This window comes from Cervus canadensis, chromosome 10 (genome assembly GCF_019320065.1).
Source record: "Cervus canadensis isolate Bull #8, Minnesota chromosome 10, ASM1932006v1, whole genome shotgun sequence".
Taxonomy (NCBI): Eukaryota; Metazoa; Chordata; class Mammalia; order Artiodactyla; family Cervidae; genus Cervus; species Cervus canadensis.
In genome coordinates, this window is record NC_057395.1 from 52,496,624 (window position 1) to 52,510,142 (window position 13,519).

General features: G+C 46.1%; 1 pseudogene; it reads left to right on the plus strand.

Moving 5' to 3' along the window:
• Nucleotides 1-4,580: 4,580 nt before the first annotated feature.
• On the plus strand, nt 4,581-6,190 carry LOC122448425 (annotated as a pseudogene).
• The last annotated feature ends 7,329 nt before the right edge of the window (nt 6,191-13,519 follow it).

Here is a 13,519-nt window from a genome sequence, read left to right on the forward strand (position 1 = left end):
GGGTCATCCCAGTGCTCCGGCCTTGAGCACCTGTCTCATGCATCAAACCTGGACTGGTGGTCTATTTCACACATGGTAATATACATGTTTCAATGCTATTCTCTCAAATCATCCCACCCAACAACTGGCTCTTAGAAAAAAAAGGAAAGCTTGATTGGTAGTACATGCCAATTCTTTCTGTAACTACCCGCAATGTGGTCAATTTTAGGTTAGCATCAGTTTAACAACTTGCTTGCAAAATTCCTCAGAATGCAAATATCAAGTCTCACGAGCCAGTCCAAGCCTCTTCCAGCACACCACTGGACTCTTTCCATAATGTCCACATTCTCATCCCCACCACCACTCCCTCATCTCAGCCACCATCATCTCTTCCTGTACCATTGCTATGATCTCTAACTGGCTTTCCTGTTTCAGGCACAGTGAATTTTGGGGAATGTCAGTCAAATCCTACCACTCCTCTGCTCCCCACCCCCACACATATGCACCTCTCTCTCTCTTCTTTCCAACCTCTGCTCAAATGTCACTTTATCCAAGGCACCTTCATACACTTCCCTGTATAAAATGTTAGCTCCTCTCTTACCCTGGCATTCCATGAGCTCTTAACCTGGTTAATTTGTTTCCTAAGTGCTTATTGTCTTGATGGTCTGTACACAAGTTGGAAAAGAATTTCTAAACACAGAATATTTCAGAAAGGCGTGAGTTAACTAAGAATAAAGATCAGAGATAATGAGGACACTGGAAGCAAAGGGCCAATTTCCTATCAGACCACAGAGAGATAACTGTTAAACAGTGGGCCAGCTCAAGGGAGAGCCATGCTTTCCGTGGGTTAGTAGTCAACTTTTAACAGCCTCAGGAAAAATAAAATTCCTGCTGAAAGGGTGGCAGTAAGTGATTGGTTAGGATAGGTATTTTTACCTAATGTGGGGTCAGGGAGAAGGCCAGTTTAGATCAGGAGTGGGTATGGGAGTCATGGTAAAGGATGGAAAGAGGGTCAGTCGGTTCTGGAGATGACTTTTGTGCTGGGTTCCACATCTGTGGCATTGGTACAAGGCCTCCCACCTGCAATACTGGTATATGGCTCCCTACATATTACCACCTGACATACCAAGCATATGCAGTCCTCACTTTGCATGGTAGAAAAGGACCATAACAATTACTGAATAAACTGGCAGTGAACTCAGTAATCAATAGGAAATATAATGTTCATTCTATGATGCTTTAAATTTGTTTTCAAAACATTATAAACTGTCAGCTCCTACTACTTGTACTTTGATAAATTAGAAACATTGATAATTTAACTAATTTATTAATATTTCTTTGTAAAAACATATAAAAAATGCTTGCACTCTACTTACATTCTTCTTGTATAATTTACAACATTGTTGCTGTTGTTCAGTTGCTATTTGTGTCCAACTCTTTTCTACCCATGAACTGCAGCATGCCAGACTTTCCTGTCCTTCACTATCTCCTGGAGTTTGCTTAAATTCATGTCCACTGAGTTAGTGATGCCATCAAACCATCTCAGTCTTTGTCACCCCCTTCTCATCCTGCCTTCAATCTTTCCCAGCATCAGGGTTTTCAGCATCAGGGTCTCTTTCAATGAGTCGGTTCTTCCCATCAGGTGGCCAAAGTATTGGAGCTTTAGCTGCAGCATCAGTCTATCCAGTCAATATTCAGGATTTATTTCCTTTAGGATTGACTGGTTTGATCTCCTTGGTGTCCAAGGGACTCTCAAGAGTCTTCTCCAACATCACAGTTTGAAAGCATCAATTCTTTGGGGCTCAGCCTTCTTAATGGTCCAACTCTCATATCCATACATGACTACTGGAAAAACCATAGCTTTGACTATACGGCCTTTGTAGGCAAACTGATGTCTCTGCTTTTTAATACACTGTTTGGGTTTGTCATTGAAGGAATGTTACATGGCTCAAAATAGCCTGGAGTTAAAACTCCCCTCCAGGTTCTCCCCACCATGCCATGTAAAACAAAGAACTCTCTCACCCAAAGGGAAAAAAAAATGGACATTAAGGTTGATTATGCCCAGCTCCCAGCCAATCCAGCCTCTGGCCGATCTCCAGAATTCCTTGCCCCAGTCATTTAAGAGATAACTATTCCGAACAACCTTGGAGAAGAACAGGCCCCCTTAAGACAGTAGTTTTCCACGTATATGCCTGTATATACTTACTCTTTTCTTGGATTAGTGCAGCAGCTCACTGATCTGACTGCTGCCCTTTCTCACCTCATTAAAGGTGATCTGTTCCTATAAAGTGCCGGTCTTGTTCCTTCTCCAAACCTTGCCTTCTGTAACTCCCTTACCCTACATTTTTTGGTGCTGAAACCCCAGGAGGTTGACGTTCCTTGTCATTCTCCATGGCCAGCTCTTCAGAGTGTGAAAGCCTGCCGAGCTCACTTTCCCTCCCGGGCTTTCAAGAACTCCTCAAGAGGACGCCCTGTGCCTTCGTGAGTGGTACAAGTCCTGTGGAAGGACTTTATTGGTTTTCCACGTAACCCGAGGAATATTGGCCTCTCTTTCTCTTCCTCTTTTCTCTACACTTTCTTTTCCATGAGACCAACCAACTCCAGGACAGAGGCCTTTTGCCATTCAACCTCCCTCCACCCACCCAGTAGCCCAGGTAAGCTCGGACAGTACTCTAGGGCGCCATAGACTATTATCCTTTCTGGGTTCCCGGGGAACCCTCCGGCCAAAAGGCCCTTTAGGGAGGTACTTGGGGGATGCCCCTCCCTCCTTCAGAGTCTCTCTCTCTCTTTGCCCAGTCAAAAGATTAGGTGACAACCTTTTCTCATGACTGGACAGTCGCTAGCCATTTGCTATGGGGTCAAGTCAATCTGTCCCACAGGACTCTCCCTTGGCCTGTGTAAAATGAAACCTCAAACCTCTACTCATGACCAATCTCAAGGTTCATAAAGCTCTCACATTCATGTTAACTACGATAAGATTAGAAAAGTGACTCAAGAAAAAGAAGAAAATCCTGCCCTTTTTCTTTCACGGTTTACTGAGGCAGTCCAAAATTACACTAATCTAGATATTTTCACCCCCGCCGGACTTCTGTACCTGTACATGTCCAGTTCATAAGCCAGTCAGCCATTTTTTTTTAAAAAAAAGAATTTACCAATCCTCAAAGTCTAAAACACTCAAGGGTGGATTTTAATAAGATGGGCATACCTCTTTAATGGAAAAATCCAAACCTCTGAAAAGAAAAAGACCAAAGTCTGAGTGTACATTTCTATGACTGGATAATAATTAGATGCTCAGTACACCAAAAACTTAACTAATGAAATTAAATGGGACAAGACATGATTGTTGCTGTCTGGGGAAAAAATTCAGGTAATTATACATTCTCCACCTAAACAAAAGGTCAGGCTGTCCTACACTGTGAAGCCGTCACATGCGCCATTAGCTTAAGCCAGAGGGGTTCTGCCTTCAGTGTTTTGATTCATTTCAAAAGCTACTCTGAGCACCTGGCACCTTCTTCTGCCACATCCTGTACACACTATGCAAGGAATGGACCCCAGGAGCGTACAAACCAATGGAGCAGGTGAGTCCTTTATGAGTAAAGATGCTAAATCTGAAACACATGGTCGGTCCTTTTATCATTTAGAATCTGCAGCTTCTGCCTCTTGTCAGGTGCCTGAAAAGCTACCAGAAGCAAAACTTGCCAACTGAAAGCGTTCTTGGAGATGGGTTTAAGTGAAACTGGTCCTCCATCCCTGACATCAATAAAAGTGGAGGTGCTCCAGTATCTTTGGGGGTTGGTTTAGACTCTTGCTCATCCAGGTAGCTGGGTCGTTGAGCAGTGCACCTGGGACAGTGTGCATCACATCTCGTTTACATGTCTATTCTTTTTATAGGTTTCCCTGTTTCAACAGCTTTGCTGTTGTTTAGTCACTAAGTCATATCAGACTCTGCAACCCCATGTAGCCCACCAGGCTTCTCTGTCCATGGAATTTCCCAGGCAAGAATACTGGAGTGGATTCCCATTTCCTTCTCCAGGGGATCTTCCCCACCCAGGGATTGAACCCACATCTCTTGCATTGGCTGGTGGATTCTTTACTGCTGAGCCACCAGGAAAACCAGTTTTAACAACATTATCTAGATAAAATTTACATACCATAAAATTCACGCATTCTAAGTGGGTCACTAAGTTTTAGTCATTTTGCTGAGTTGTGCAATGAGCTGTTTTTACTTCTAACACTCTGACACCAGATACGTGGGTTTTCTCCCCACACCAGTCAGTTCTCCCACTTACTACACACCAATCAGTTCAGTCGCTCCGTCGTGTCAGGCTCTGCGACCTCATGGACAGGAGCATGCTAGGTCTCCCTGTCCATCACCAACTCCCGGAGCTTACTCAAACTCAAGTCCATTGAGTTGGTGATACCATCCAACCATATCATCCTCTGTCGTCCCCTTCTCCTCCTGCCTTCAATCTTTCTCAGCATCAAGGTCTTTTCAAATGAGTCAGTTCTTCGCATCAGGTGGCCAAAGCATTGGAGTTTCAGATTCAGCATCAGTCCTTCCAGTGACTATTCAGGACTGATTTCCTTTAGGATTGGCTGGTTTGATCTCCTTGCAGTCCAAGGGATTCTCAAGAGTCTTCTCCAACACCACAGTTCAATAGCATCAATCCTTCGGCGCTCAGCGCCAATAGGGTGTCCTACAAATCAATTCAATTTGTTGGAGTTTGGCGCCTCGCCCGCTCCGCTGGGCCGCAGCTGACCCGCCCTGGCTGCAAGCGCCGCGCTGGCCAGGCCGGCCCCGCCTCCCCGTACCCGCTGGGCCACCCCACCCTCTTCCCCACACAGTGCGCCTCTCCGCCCCTCCTCCAGCCGCGTGCCCGCCAGCCCTCGCTCCCCAGCGGGCCTGCCTACCTGCAGTGAATGAACGGCTTCTCGGTGGGCGAGCTGTGCTGGCTCTTCTGCTGGCCCGCCTGCCCGCGTCCTGTCGCCGCCAAGCTGGCCTTCCTGCCGCCCGGGCCCACCTCCACAGTGCAGGTGTCGGAGCAGCGCGGCCCCGGAGCGCCCGCTCCGGCCTCTGCCGCTTCCACCTCCGCCGCGGCTCAGCAGTCCGAGGAAAGGGGCGCGGGGCCCGGAGCGTGCAGCCTGCAGCTGACCACGCGCGCCGACTGACTGGCAGTACTCGCAGCGCTAGCTGGACGCGTCGAGGTCTTCTCGCGCACTGCGGGGAACAACCGGCTAGGTTGCATGTTCGTGCGCTGCGCGCCCTCCAGCCGCTACACGCTGCTCTTCTCGCACGGCAACGCGTGGACCTGAGCCAGATGTGCAACTTCTACATCGGTCTGGGCTCGCTCATCAACTGCAACATCTTCTCCTACGACCCACTCCGGCTACGGCGTCAGCTCCGGCAAGCCGCTCCAAGAAGAACCTCTTTGCAGACATCGACCCCGCGCGGCAAGCGCTGCGCACCCGGAAAGATCTGCATCAATGAAATGCACAAAACTTAGCTGTCTGCCTCCCAGCAACATCTTCTTGCTGTCTGTATCAGCCTGTGATGAGCTAGCTGCAGACACGAGCTCTTCCGGATGTGCTCTGGTATCGTACCATCATTGGAGCATGGATTGCCATGTACGGCAGAAGTCCCGAGAACATCATCTTGTATGGTCAGAGCATGGGGACGGCCCCCACGGTAGACCTGGCCTCCAGGTACGAGTGTGCTGCCGTGATTCTCCATTCGCCTCTGATGTCTGGGTGGCGTGTGTCTTTTCCCGACAGCAGGAAAACGTACTACTTTGACGCCTTCCCCGGCATTGACAAGATCTCCAAAGTCACCTCTCCCATGTTAGTTATTCACGGCCCAGAGGATGATGCCATTGACTTCTCCCACGGCCTGGCCATGTACGAGCTCTGTCCCCAGGCCATGGAGCCGCCCGGGGCCGAACGGGCGGGGCATAATGACATAGAGCTTTACGCACAATACCTAGGGAGAATAGAACTTCTCACGAACTTCCCGATTCCTGAAGACGACGGCTTGGTATTACCTCTGTGACTGTGAGCACGAGTCCTCCGTTTACACACGCTTTCCCTGGACGGCGGTCATGGTGTGAGCACCACAAGGAAGCTCGCAGCTTTTCCGCATCCTCATCAGACAGCCGAGGCTTTCTCGGCCTTTCGTATCCAGAGATCCTACCGATTCACACATCGTGTTAAATGGAATAGTGACTTCCAGCTTCATTGCCTTGCAGGGTGGGAATGAGAGCTGAGTGGGGGAACCACTTTCTCATGCTGTAAAAAAGGATGCTCACACCCCTCTGTCCACCTTACCGGTCAGGTAGGATTCGTTTATGCAGGACTCAACCTCTCTCCACCCATGTTCTCAGTATTTGACCTGCAGCTCTCTTTCAGCCACAGGATTCATGGGTTCAGTCCATTTGTGAAGCTGTGATAGTTTAACTGGAAGCCATTGTGATGAAAATTCCTTCTTTCATTTTTATTAACATGCCAATCTTTTCCCCCAAACAAATCAATTAAAGAGTAATTTACTGGAACTATGGTGATTGGCTTCATCAACTGGAACCATATAAATATAACTGGAATATTCTTAAACAAAATGAAACTTTTTTTTAAGTGTAAATTTATTACAGTAGTCCACAGAGTTTTAATATTTTGATTGGCTGGCTGGTCTAACAAAGAACCTAGCCGACTTTCCTCTTTGTAGGCTTTTTTAAAGTACTGTACATATTTGCAATCACATTGTGCACAGATTCCTATTAAGTAATTTTCTTCTGTCAGGCCACAGCAATGAACTGCAGATTCCTTGCTTGTAATGTAAGTGATTAAATACATTTTGTTAATATGTTTTTATTGCCATATTTTGCTATTAAAAATTTTTACATTTCCAAGACAAAAAAATGACAAGTTTATGCTTTAAAAATTTTATGTAATTAAAATTTCACAAAACTAATCTTTTTAGTTTAGGAGTTATTTGGGTTTTGACACTGGGGTTGCACCAATAGCATCAGAAATGTAAGATGCTTAATATTGTTACACTACTTCTGTTGGTTGCAGATTTGGGTTTGAGAGTTCTTCAGTTTTATTAAAAAACCACATTTTCCCCCAAATTTAAAAGCCTTAAATGTACTGTAAGCCTCCGATTGTTGCACAGCTGGGGTGCGGTTGACTGCCAGTTTGTATAGTGTTGCCTGGATGCAACACAGTGGTTGGTCATGGAATAAAGGATGCATGGATCTGAAAAAACAATTTTTGTAGGAGTTTATGCAGACCCCACAGATGCCAGGGCTCAGTCCCACAGACAGTCCTCATGTTAGACGCCAGTCTCAAATCTCAGGTTGTCACCTGTACTTCTCACTGATGAGCTATACACTGGGGCTTCCTGCAACATCCCCCTCCTCAGGTGTGATAACCCACTAGAGGGATTCAGAGAACGCAGGAAAATACTTACTATGACTGGTTTATGGTAAAGGGTACAACTCAGGAGCAATTGCGTGGGCATGGGGCAAGGTATGCAGGAGGGTGCTGAGTTCCCATCCTCTCTCTAGGCATGTCACTCTCTCAACACCTTGGTGTTTTCACCAGTCTGGAAGCTCCCTGAGCCTTGATGTTTGGGGTTTTATGGAGCATCCATTATGTAGTTCTGATTGACTAAATCATTAGCCAGTGGTGATTAACTCACTGTTAGCTCCTCTGTCCTCTCTGGAGGTCAGCATAACCCATTAGTCTTGCTTACTAGCCTCCTTCCTGAAGCCATCTAGGGGCCCCCAACATGAGTTATTTGGCTACTAGCCTCCTTTCTGAAGCCATCTAGACCACTCATCACCCCAGAGACACCAAGGATTTTAGGAGTCATGTCTCAGGAACCAGGGACAAAGACCAAATATTGATTTCTTACATCATATCCAATAACACCACAATCAAGTGTTAGGGTATTTCTGTCACCCTAATGAGATCTCTTTTGTCTTTTGCAGTTAATCCTCATCCCTAGCTCCAGCTCCAGGTAACCATGGATCTACTTTCTGTTTCTATGAATTTGCCTGTTCTAGATATTTTTGTATTAATGGAGTAATAGAAAATCTCATCTTTTGTGTCTGCTTCTTCACTAGACATACTATTTTTGAGGTTGTCCATGTTATAAATGTAGTTCATCCCATTTGGTGGCTAATATTTCATTGTACAAATGTGCCACATTTTTGTTTATCCCTCTATCAGTTGATGGACATTTGGGTTTTTCCACTTTTTATTGTTGTTATTCAGTCACCCAGTCGTGTCCAACTCTTTGTGACCCTACAGACCCCTGTGGACTGCAGCAAGCCAGGCCTCTCTGTCCCTCACCATCTCCCAAAGTTTGCCCAAGTTCATGTCCATTGCATCGGTGATGCCATCCAGCCGCCTCATCCTCTGATGCCCTCTTCTCCTTCTGCCCTTCATCTCTCCCAGCATCAGGGACGTATCCAATGAATCAGCTGTTCAAATGATATGATCAAAATACTGAAGTTTCAGGTTCAGCATCAGTCCTTCCAAAGAGTATTCATGGTTGACTGAATCCAGAGATCGACTGGTTTGATCTCCTTGCTCTCCAAGGGACTCTCCAGCACCACAGTTTGAAGCCATCAATTCTTTGGCACTCTGCCTTCTTTATGGTCCAGCTTTCACAACCATACATGACCACTGGGAAGACCATAGCCTTGACTATGCGGACCTTTGTCAGCAGAGTAATGTCACTGCTTTTTAACACACTGTCGAGGTTTGTTATCGTGTTCCTGCCAAGAGGCAAATGTCTTCTGATTTCATGACTACAGTCGCTATCTGCAGTGATTTTAGAGCCCAAGAAGAGGAAATCTGTCACTACTTCTACTTTGCCCCCTCTATTTGCCATGAAGTAATGGGACTGGATGACATGATATTAGTTTTTTTTAATATTTAGTTTTAAGCCAGCTCTTTCACTCTCCTCCTTCACCCTCATCAAGAGGCTCTTTAGCTGCTCTTCACTTTCTGCCATTAGAGTGATATCATACACATATCTGAGGTTGTTGATATTTCTCCTGCCTATCTTGATTCCAGCTTGTAACTCATTCAGCCCAGCATTTCTCATGATGTACTCAGCATATAGATTAAACAAACAGTATGACAACAGACAGCCCTGTTATACTCCTTTCTCAATCTTGAAGCAGTTGTTCCATACAGGGTTCTAATTGTTTCTTTTCCATGTTTGGGCTACACCAAACAATGCTGCTAGAATATTTGCATGAATAATATTTATTTTTAATAATAATAATCTGTAGAGAGGAGAAAAGTTTCAAAATGAAAGTGATATTTAGGTCATGATTCTTATTTTAATTGTAGAATAATTATTTACAATATTGTGACAGTTTTTGCAATATATCAGCATGAATTGGCCACAGGTATATATGTGTCCCCCCCATCGTGAGCCCCCTTCTCCCTTCCCTCCCAACACTATTCCTCTGGGTGGTCCCTGAATGCCAACTTGGCTTGCTCTGCTTCATGTGTCAGTTCATACTACTGTTTTAAGTGTTAAGATGCTGTTTACATATATTTCTGTCTGATTCATAATACTCATCCACTCCGTTAGTTCTTAGGAGGGCCATGGCCCAGAAAATTCAAAGCTGCCCCCTCTTGGTATTGTGAAACCAAGGACAAGATTAGGGATGAGAGACAAGCAATTCAGCAAATTAGCTTATATAAGCCCTGAATGTTAGAAGCAAAGGACGAGAAAAAGCAGACTGTAGGTTGGCCTGATACAAAATGAAGTCTCTTTTCTGGCATGTATATTTGCGTTTTTGCATAGGGTCTTTTAAGGATATTTGAGAAGTTTAGAATGAATGTGCCAAGAGTCACCTGAAAATGTGTTGTTGTTGTTTAGTCACTAAGTCGTGTCAGACTCTTCTGTGACCCCATCGACTGTAGCCCACCAGGCTCCTCTGCCCATGGGATCTCCCAAGCAAGAATACTGGAGAAGGGCCATTTCCTTCTCTAGGGGACCTTCCTGACCCAGGGATTGAACCTGTGTCTCCTACATTGCAAGTGGATTCTATACCACTGAGCCACCTGGGTATGGCAACCAACTCCTGTATTCTTGCCTGGAGAATCCCATAGACAGAGGGGCCTAGTGGGCTACAGTCTATGGGGTCACAAAGAGTTGGACATGACTGAGTGACTAAGCAGGCAGGCATGTAGGCACCTGGGAAGCCCAAAAATGTATTGAGTTACCTAGAAATTATCAAGTATATATATATTTAAAACATTTATTTGGCTGTGTTAGGTCATAGTTGTGGCATGCAGGATCTTTTTTTGCAGCATGGGGACTCTTAGCTGCAACATGTGGGATCCAGTTCCTTGACCAGGCTTTGAACCCAAGATTCCTACAATGGGAGTGTGGAACCCCAGCCACTGGACCACCAGGAAAATCCCTGTCAAGTGTATCTTAAGGGAAGGACAAGAATCCAGGAAACTGGCAAGAATGAGTGGATTCTGCAAATCAAGCCTACAAAAGTACTGGGGACAGGGCTGGAGGGGGAGTGGGGAGTGGACAGTGCCTCATTTTGGAAACAGCACTCAGGTGTCTGGTGTGGGACCTCCTCCCACAATCTCACCCCCTGCACAGCTGATGGCCCTGTCCCAGCTCCCAGGTGGGAGTTTCATCCAAGCCTGGGCACATGCAGTTGCCACAGTGATTAACTTAGAGATAGGGGTGGGCCTATGATTTAATTTAACTGGTCTGAAGTTTTTCTCTTTTGGGTGGTGGGGCATGGATAGGGAGAGGATCGGGACGGAGAAGCTGGTTTTCTACTGGAGTCAGTGATTTGATAGAAGTCTGGTGCTATTGTGTCCACACTGTGGAAGAAAAAAAAAAAAAAAGCTGTCCAAGAAAGAAGTCAAAGGAGAGGAAATTACTCATGAGGCAGAGATTTCTGATGGCACCTCTTCAGTCCCCAGATGTAGGAGGACAAATGTTAATAAATTCTTCCCTCTGTTTTTAAAAAAGCCAGTTAGAGATGGGTTTTTGTTGTCAGCAATTCAAACAGTCTTGACTCTCCTCTTGCTTGGAATACATTGAGGTCATCAGAATTAGATTTAAAAACACGAGTAACAAGCTGTCTCTTGTTCCTAAGAGAGGTGAAGCAGATTCTTACCTGTTCAAGCATTTCTGGCTGAGTCTTTGAACACAGGGAGAGGTTTATTTGTCTTTTCCCTGGATCTTTGCTTCTTTCTCTCTTCCTCTGCTGGGGAGTTGATCTGAGGTTGGGATGGAAGTCCGAGCAATTTAAAATCTACTTGGTGAAGAGTTTCTTACTCCCTCACGGAAGCTGATAAGAACAAGATCCACTCCTGTGACACAGATGAGGAAACCAAGGCTCAGGATGGAGAGATGATTAGGTCAAGGAGACACACACTGAAAAGATCAACCTGCCCAGGGCTATCTGTTTCTTTCCCTGCAGTCTCCCACTTTGAAAGGAGATCCAGACCCTGCTTGTCCAGGGCAGTCTCTTCACCTGCTCCCTAGCCTTTCTGAGGACGTGGCCTCCCCCTGCCCCTGGCATACAGTACCTGGTCTACATTAAACACTGGACAGACACTTGTGATGACAGAAGAGACTGAGGAAGTGAGATGTGAAGAAGAAAAGGTAGACTTTGAAGCGAGTAAATATTTTATGTGCTGAGTGGGATACTTGAAGCCTAACATCTTTTTTAAAATTAATTTTATTTATTTATTGTGGGTTGTGCTGCATGACCTGCATCCAGCTGCCCATCACCCGCTGACCAAGGCACGTCTTTCCCTCTGGAAGAGGCTGCCCAGAAAACCCAGATTGTGTTAGCATCCTTGCATTCTCTAGTTATGGAATCAGACCAGAAGTGCTCAATCTGGGTTCATCTAAAGATCAAGGGGTCAAGGAGGGGGTGAGCGACACACAGCACTGGAAATGTTGATTTCGTTGTCTAGATTTCTGCTTCTTTTCATACCCTAATTAGAAACATTTCCGGGGAGTTCTGCTTGCCTTATCTTCAGTAGAACAGGAAGGCAAACTGCAAGTTCCCTTGAATCATCTCCTCTAGTAGTTTTTGTTTTCATTTCTAGCTAACTCTTTTTGAACATCGCATCTTATATGTAAACCCAATATGTAAGTCAGTTCACAGGAGAAGCTGTCTCCCTGAGCTTGCAGCCCTTCTCTCTTCTCAGTCTCTGCCCCTCTCTTCTCCCCTTTCCCCACCTGCCTCCCAGTCTTGTTCCACCCCACCCCCATGGGCCTCTGTATTTGTCACGACAATATTGTTTACAAATGACAGGAGCTCCTAACTGAAAGTCCAGGCATAGGACTAACTTCAGGCATAGCTGGAGGCAGGTGCGCAAATGAGAACAGCCAGCATCCTGTCCCTTTCGTCTGCCTCCTGCTTTCTTTGATGGTGGCTTCATCCTCAGATACCACTCCTGCAGTCCCATGCAACTTGGCACCCAGTGGTCCATGGGAAGGGGGACCGCTCTTTCTCAGTAGCTCAAGTTCTGAGAGTCTCCCCGGGCTGCCTTGGGCCACATGGGGCTGCTGTTCCCCAGCTGTGGTGGACTTGTGGACCAGGCACCTCCCTGTGGCTGATGGTGAGTGGGATCTGAGTCACCTGATTCACAGTCCTGAGGCAGCAGTCACCTGGGACCGCCGTGGACAGGGGCAAAGCTGAAAACCTCCCATCGCGTCCGCTTCTGTGAGCTGCAGAGATGCCTGACTGAAGCCCAGAGACAGTGACAGACTTGCTCACGGCCACACCAGTCTAGAGACACGCCGGGTCCCAGGCACTCCTGAATTCCAGTTCAGTTTCCTCTGTTGACACCCCTGTGTTTTCAGAGAGGGGAAAACCGTTTTATTTCCTGATAAAGAGAGTTCTTGAAGCACCTCTTGTGGCATCCATCCTAAGGAACCATCAGTGACATTGCTCTTCTGTTCCCTCTGATGATGCATGAAAGTGCCAACCCTTTAAAATCCAGCACATGTCACCACATGAACGGAACACACACAGGGAAGGATTCTTTCCTTCCTGCAATTAGAAACCAAGAAAGAATATTCCTTTCTTCTTTGTTTCTCAGTATCTATTTTTTGGGTCAGACCTGTGCTCTATATAACATTCAGGGAAATGAGCCAATTATCCAGGTATTTCATGGGAAATGCAATTCTTTGGCTTGAGCAACTCACATCATTAGCTGCTTCCCACTTCCACTCAACTGCTGGCTCTGCGGCTAAAGAGGCTTTCTGTGTCACCTGATGAAAAGATGGCAAAAAGGAGAATATGTAAGGATTTTTCTGTATATTCATTATTAATACTTTCATTAGAAAGGACGCAAAGTTCTCTATTGGGTCTGAGAGCTGCTGGAGTCCCTCCAAACCTGAAGAGCATTGCCACAGGCCACATGGGTACCTGGGCAACCCATGGACCAAGGAGCCTGACTGTGGGCTGAGTCCCAGCTCTGCTCCTCGAATTCTGAGTAGCTTGAGTCTGGATGATTAACCTCCTCCATGATC